This window comes from Dasypus novemcinctus, chromosome 24 (genome assembly GCF_030445035.2).
Source record: "Dasypus novemcinctus isolate mDasNov1 chromosome 24, mDasNov1.1.hap2, whole genome shotgun sequence".
In the NCBI taxonomy this organism is placed as follows: Eukaryota; Metazoa; Chordata; class Mammalia; order Cingulata; family Dasypodidae; genus Dasypus; species Dasypus novemcinctus.
Genome location: NC_080696.1, coordinates 24,332,489 through 24,339,750, shown reverse-complemented (window position 1 = coordinate 24,339,750; position 7,262 = coordinate 24,332,489). Strand labels below are relative to the sequence as shown.

General features: G+C 39.5%; 1 pseudogene; it reads right to left on the bottom strand.

Moving 5' to 3' along the window:
• Positions 1-373: 373 nt before the first annotated feature.
• On the bottom strand, positions 374-1,329 carry LOC101432681 (cytochrome b-c1 complex subunit Rieske, mitochondrial pseudogene; annotated as a pseudogene).
• Between the last annotated feature and the right edge of the window lie 5,933 nt (positions 1,330-7,262).

Genomic DNA, 7,262 nt, shown 5'->3' with positions numbered 1-7,262 from the left:
GTGGAGCTGGCCCATGCGCAGTGCTGATGCACACAAGGAGTGTCCTGCCACGCAGGGGTGTCCCCTGTGTAGGGGAGCCCCACACGCAAGGAGTATGCCCCGTAAGGAGAGCCTCCCAGCGCAAAAGAAAGTGCAGCCTGCCCAGGAATGGTGCCGCATACATGGAGAACTGATGCAGCAAGATGATGCAACAAAAAGAAACACAGATTCCCATGCCACTGACAACAACAGAAGTGGACAAAGAAGACGCAGCAAATAGACACAGAGAACAGACAACTGGGGTGGGGGGTGGGGCGGGGAGGAAGGGGAGAGAAATAAATAAATAAATAAATCTTTAAAAAAAAAATTCAACATAAAATTCAATTTACTTCACATTAATGTTTGCAAATACATTATTAGCAATCCCTAAATATTTCAAATCAACCAACTTGAAGTACAGAAGGCTTGCTCCCAAAATTTTTCTGAGGTGATAGGAAGACCAAAAGAAGCCTATGACTTGAGTCCAAGTGTCTAACCAACAATAACTGTATCATCACTGGTGAACTCATATGAGGGAACTTCAAGGTTGAGGGGCGCAGGCCCCTTCCTGGTCCTGCCAGAAGCATCATAGTGTGACCCGTGGCAAGGGCAGTAGTGACCACCAAAATCTCTTGCATTTGCAATGGGTACACACCCAAGGTGAGTGCAAACACCTACTAAGATAACCCAATCAGGTTTCTTTACTTGTTCTAAATCATGCTGTGGGTCCCTCAACGGGGACACTTCTACTGCAGCTTCCTGGTCAATTTCCTTCTTGGTTCTATGGCGCACAAACAGGGGTTTGCCTCTCCATTTGAAAGCCATATTCTTGCCTTCTGGAATATCGGATAACTTGATTTCAATTTTCAACATGGCCAACACATCAACTGAAGCACTCATGCTGGAAACAAACTGGGAGACGATATTCTTGGCAGCATATGCAACACCCTCAGTAGTTGCTGCAGTTACTAAATAGGAAAAGCCTTTTCTAGCTTCATTGCTCTTTTGAAGACTTTGTACTATCTAACACTGCGGCGCGATGATAGAGAAGCCAGGCACTTTGACGTCTGTATGGGAATAACGAACAGAAGCAGGGACATTGAGGCCCATGGAGACAACCAGAAGTCGGCCCGCGGCCTGGCCACTCAGCGACTCCTGTCACAGGAAGAACCGCTTCATGTCCAGTACGGGAGGCTCCGAAGTGGCAGGCACCGCAGCCTGCCCCAAAGGCCGCAGCCCGCCCACCACCCTGCGGGACATGGCAGATAGAACAGGCGCGAAGGGGCCCAAGCGGGCAGCAACCGACAACATGGCCTGGTCTTTCATTTCAGCCTGAAGGACTACTTTTTATTTTTGTTTTTTGAAAACAAATCGATTTGTTTTCAAATCTATCCAATGAGTACAATCATATAGTTGTGCATTCACCAATTAAATCATTATAAGAGAATTTTCCTTATTCCAATAATAATAATAATAATAATAATAAAATCCAGAAAACAGACAAAACCTCAACACCTCTCAATCTCTTTAAGCTTCCCCTGTTGTACATACCTGCAATTATGTTTCTCTCTAGTTTATTTGTATTTATATTTTGTATAGATTGAATCAAGCAAATGTAGTACCTTGTGTCTAGTTTCTTTTGCTTCATTTCTGTTTTTATTTTACCCTTCCTGCAAGATGATTAATATATTATGATATACTACTGTCCATAGTTTGCTTTGGTTATATTTTTACCTGATATTAATATACATTTGTTCAATTTCAAAGAAAAACAGTCTTATATAAGCAATATTACTGATATTCATATTTCACATGAAGTTTCATTATGCTATATGGTCCCATGTTACATTTTTTAGCTTTTCTCCTAGCAATATACATGACCTTAGTCTTCCCCTTTCAACCACTGTCATCCCCATATAATAGCACTACCAGTTACAAACACTATGATGTACTTTCACTTTTCTATTTACTTCCAGAGATTAACAAACAACTTTTTACCAATTCTGCACAGATTAACCCTCAACTTTCCATTTTCTAACCTCATTCTCTTTTCTGGTGACCTATATTCTAGTTTTTAACTCCATGAATTTACACAATATATTTAGTTCACAATAGAACAATCATACAGTATTTATCCTTTTGTGTCTGGTTTGCTTCACTCAACATAATGTCCTCCAGTTTCATCCATGTTGTCACATGCTTCACGACTTCATTTATTCTTACAACTGCATAATATTCCATTGTATGTATACACCACAATTTGTTTATCCATTCTTCAGTTGATGGATACCTGGGTGGTTTTCATCTTTTGGCAATTGTGAATAATGCCTCTATATGATGTGCAGATGTCTGTTCATGTCACTGCTCTCAGTTCTTCTAGTATATACCCAATAGTGGTACTGGTGGGTAACATGGCAAATATATATTCAACTTCCTTAAAATGCCAAACAGTCCTCCACAGTGGCTGTACCATTCTACATTCCCATCAGTAGTGAATACCTATCCCTATCTCTCCACATCCTCTCTAATACTTATAGTTTTCTGTTAATAGTACTCATTTTAATAGGTGTGAAATGATATCTCATTGTAGCTTTGACTTGCATTTCCCTAACTGCTAGTGATGTTGAATATTTTTTTCATGTGTTTTTTTTTTTTGCCATTTGTATTTCTTCTTTGGACATGCCTATTCAAGTCTTTTGCCAGGTCCTTTGTCTTTTTATTGTTGATTAGTAGCATCTCTTTCTATATCATGGATATTAAACCTTTATCATATACGTAATCTCCAAATATTTATCCCATTGAGTTGGCTGCCTTTTCATCCTTTTGATAAAGTCCTTTGATGTGCAAAAAAGTTTAATTTTGAGGAGGTCCCATTTATCTATTTTTTCCTTTTGCTCATGCTGTAGATATAAGATCCAAGAAACCACCAGCTACCACAAGATGTTGAAGATGTTTCCCTATATTTCTTTCTAGTCATTTTATGATCCTGACTTTTATATTTAGGTCTTTGATCAATTGTGAGCTGATTCTTGTATAGGGAGTAAGATAGGGGTCTTCTTTCATTCTTTTGGTAATGGATAGCCATTTGTTGAAGAGACTGTTTGTTTCAGTAATGTGAACTTGGTAGATCTGTCAAAAACCAGTTGACCATAGAGGTGAGGATCTATTTCTGGACTCTCAATTCTATTCCACTGATCAGTGTGTCTTATCTTTATACCAACCCATGCTGTTTTGATTACTATAGCTTTGTAATATGTTTTAAGGTCAGACAGTGAAAATCCTACCATATTACTCTTTTTTTTTAGGATGCTTTTGGCTATTCAGGACTCCTTTCCCTTCCAAATAAATTTGGCAATTGCCTTTTCTATTTCTGTAAATTAGACTGTTGGAATTTTGATTGATATTGCATTGAATCTATAAATCAGCATGGGTAGGATTGACATCTTTACAACATTTAGTCTTCTAACCCATGAACACAGAATGTTTTTCTAATTGTTTAGGTCTTCTTTGATTTCTTTTAGCAATTTTTTGTAGTTTTCTACATATAAGTCCTGTACATCTGTTTAAACTGATTCCTACTTATTTGAGACTTTTTGTTGCTATTGTAAGTGGAATTATTTTTCCTGATTTCCTCTTCAGATTTTTCAATACTAGGATACAGCAACATTACTGAGTTTTGCATGTTGATCTTGTATTCTTCCACTTTGCTGAACTCGTTTATTAGCTCAAGCAGCTTTATTGTACAGACTTCAGAATTTTCTAAATATAGGATCATGTCATCTGTGAATAGTCAGAGTTTTTACTTCCTCTTTTCCTATTTGGATGCCTGTTATTTTATTTTTTTTCTTGTCTAATTGCTCTAGCTAGAACTTCTAACACAATGTTGAATAACACTGGTGACTGTGGGCAGCCTTGTCTTTTTCTCAGTCTCAGAGGGAAACCTTTGTTGTGAGTTTTTCATATATGCCATTTACCATATTGAGGAATTTTCCTTCTAGTCCTATCTTTTGATGCATTTTCATCAAGAAAGGATGCTGGATTTTCTGCATCGATCAATGTGATCATGTGTTTTTTCCCTTCAATTTGTTAATGCAATGTATTACTTTAACTGATTTTCTTGTGTTGAACCATCCTTGCACACTGAGAGTAAATCCCACTACATTGTGGCGTATAATTCTTTTGATATGCTGTTGGATTCTATTTAGTACATTGTTGAGAATTTTTGCATCTATGTTCATTAGAGTGTTCTGTAATTTTCTTTCCTTTTAGTATCTTTTTTTCACTTTGGAATTAGGGTAATATTGACTTCATAAAATGTGTTGGGTAATATTCCCTCTATTTCAATTTTTTGAAAGAGTTTAAACAGAATTGTTGTTAATTCTTCTCAAAATACTTGGTAGAATTCACCGGGAAGACATCTGGTGCTGGACTTTTCTTTTTTGGGGGATTTTTTAAAAGAATGATTTGTTTATTTATTTTTCTCCCTTTCCAGTCCCCCCTCCCCACAGTTGTCTGCTATCTGTGTCCATTTGCTGTGTGTTCTTCTGTGACCGCTTCTATCCTTATCAGTGGCACCGGGAATCTGTGTTTCTTTTTGTTGCATCATCTTGTTGTGTCAGCTCTCTCTGTGTGTGGTGCCATTCCTGGGCAGGCTGCGCTTTCTTTCACACTGGGTGGCTCTCCTTACCGGATGCACTCCTTGCACATGGGGCTCCCCTATGCGGGGGACACTCCTGCATGGCACGGCACTCCTTGTGCACATCAGCACTGCACATGGGCCAGCTCTACATGGGTCAAGGAGGCCTAGGATTTGAACCACAGACCTCTCTTGGGGAATTTTTTTTTTAAAGATTTATTTATATTTATTTCTCTCCCCTCCACACCCCCAGTTGTATGTTCTCTGTGTCATTTTGCTGCATGGTCTTCTTTGTCTGCTTCTGTTGTTGTCAGCAGCACAGGAATCTGTGTCTCTTTTTGTTGCGTCATCTTGCTGTGTCAGCTCTCCATGTGTGCGGCGCCATTCTTGGGCAGGCTGCACTTTCTTTCGCGCTGGGCGGCTCTCCTTACAGGGTGCACTCCTTGCGCGTCGGGCTCCCCTATGCGGGGGACACCCCTGTGTGGCAGGGCACTCCTGGCGTGCATCAGCACTGTGCATGGGCCAGCTCTACACGGGTCAAGGAGGCCCGGGGTTTGAACTGCGGACCTCCCATGTGGTAGACGGACGCCCTAACCACTGGGCCAAGTCTACTTCCTTCAACTAATATTTTGACAGAGATTTCCTTGAATTCTGGAGCTATAAAAAAACTTAAAATGAAAAAAGAAAAACAAGTCAACCAACCAAACAAACAGAAACAGTGCTGGTGCTCTCCTTGAACATACAACCATGCTTGCACTAAGCTTAGAGATTAACCCAAGTCAAAGCTTAAGGTATTCTCAGGTCTTTTCTGAATATGAATATTTACCTGGGTTTATGATGTGGGTTTCCACATTTCCCTGTGTACATGTGTGTTCCTGAATGCCCTCATTCTCCAAAGAAACATTCTCAGCCTTTCCTCCTAGGCCCTAGACTCTCTATTGTGTATGTCTCAGTCATAATCTTCTGCTCCAGGCAGTAGCAGTTTAATCATTCTCTTATGGTGTTTTCAAGCAATGCTTCCCTCTTCTCCATCCCTAAGGAAAACAGAGGTGAACACCTTGGGTCTGTCCTTCAGGTGGCCACCAAAAAGGTTAGAACAGACACACACACTATTTTTTGAATAAGGTCTACTTTGCAACCTCTGTAACCATGGACCAGGGCCCAAAACTGGTAATGCAGTCTTCTCGGTCTTCAAACTGCTGCCAAGCTGTGAGCCAGTGGGGTAAAGTTAGTTTAAGAACTATGAAGTTTTCCTACCATTTTTTAAGTTGACTTTTTTCTTGTTTGAGCAGCCACTTGCTTGCTATAAACTTTTGACTGTTTTCCAGAGTTCTCAAAAACTCTGCTTTGACAGTTTATTTTTTAATGTTTTTATGGAGGGATAGGAGTTTGGAGCTGCCTATTCTGCCATCTTGCTGACCTCAGTCCTGTATTTTGATCATGTGTCCTGCACTTTGCTGAAATTGTTTTTCAGGATCACAGGTTTTTAGTGGATTGCTTAGGATTTTCTCTATATTTAAAGATCATGTCTTCTACGAATAGAGCTATTTCTACTTCTCCCTTTCCAATCTGCATGCCATTTATGTATATAAGTATATATGTATGTATGTATTTATTTTGCTTAACTGCACTGACTAAAACCTCCAGTCCAATGTTGAACAGAAGTGGTGACAGTGAGCATCCTTGTGTTTTTTTCTGGTATTAGGGGAAAACATCTAGTGTTTCACCATTATGCATGATGTTAGTTGTGGTTTTTGTTGTAGATGCCCTTTGTCATGTGGAGGAAGCACCCTTCTATTGGTTGAGTGGTTTTTTTAAAAAAGATTTATTTATTTATTTATTTATTTATTGTCTGCTCTCTGTGTCCATTTCCTGTGTGTTCTTCTGTGTCTGCTTATATTCTCATTAGATGGCTCCAGGAATTGATACTAGGACCTTCAGGAGTGGAAGAGAGATGATCATTCTCTTGCGCCACCTCAGCTCCCTCTTTTGCTATGTCTCTTATTGTTTCTCCTCTGTGTCTCTTGTTGTGTCATCTTGCTATGCCAGCAGACTGTGTTGGCCAGCACTCCTGCGTGGGATGGCACTCCTGCACAGGGTGGGGGGGCACTCCCGTGTCAGTCAATGCCCTGGGCATTGAATTCTGGACCTCCTGTATATAAATAGGAGCCCAACTGCTTGAGTCACATCCATTTCCCTGGTTGAGTGTTTTTATCATGAAATAGTGTTGGATTTTGCCAAATGCTTTTTCTGCAACTATTGAGATAATCATGTGATTTTGTTTTTTATTCTACTAATATATATTACATTAATCATTGGATGTTTAGAAGCCTTGCATTTCTGCAATAAATCTCACTTGATTATGCTGTATAATTCTTTTTATATGGTGCTCAGTTCAGTTTGCTAGTATTTTGGTGAAGATGTTTGCATCCATATTCCTAAGAGATATTGGCCTGCAGTGTTCTCTTCTGGTGATATTTGTCTTTTTTTGATATCATGGTAATGTTACTGGATTTTGTCTAGGTTCTTGACTATGCTGCAGAAATGAATTTCAAGAGTACATTCAATGAGTTAGGTCAGTAATTTATTCAGATAGGGAGGGAAGAGA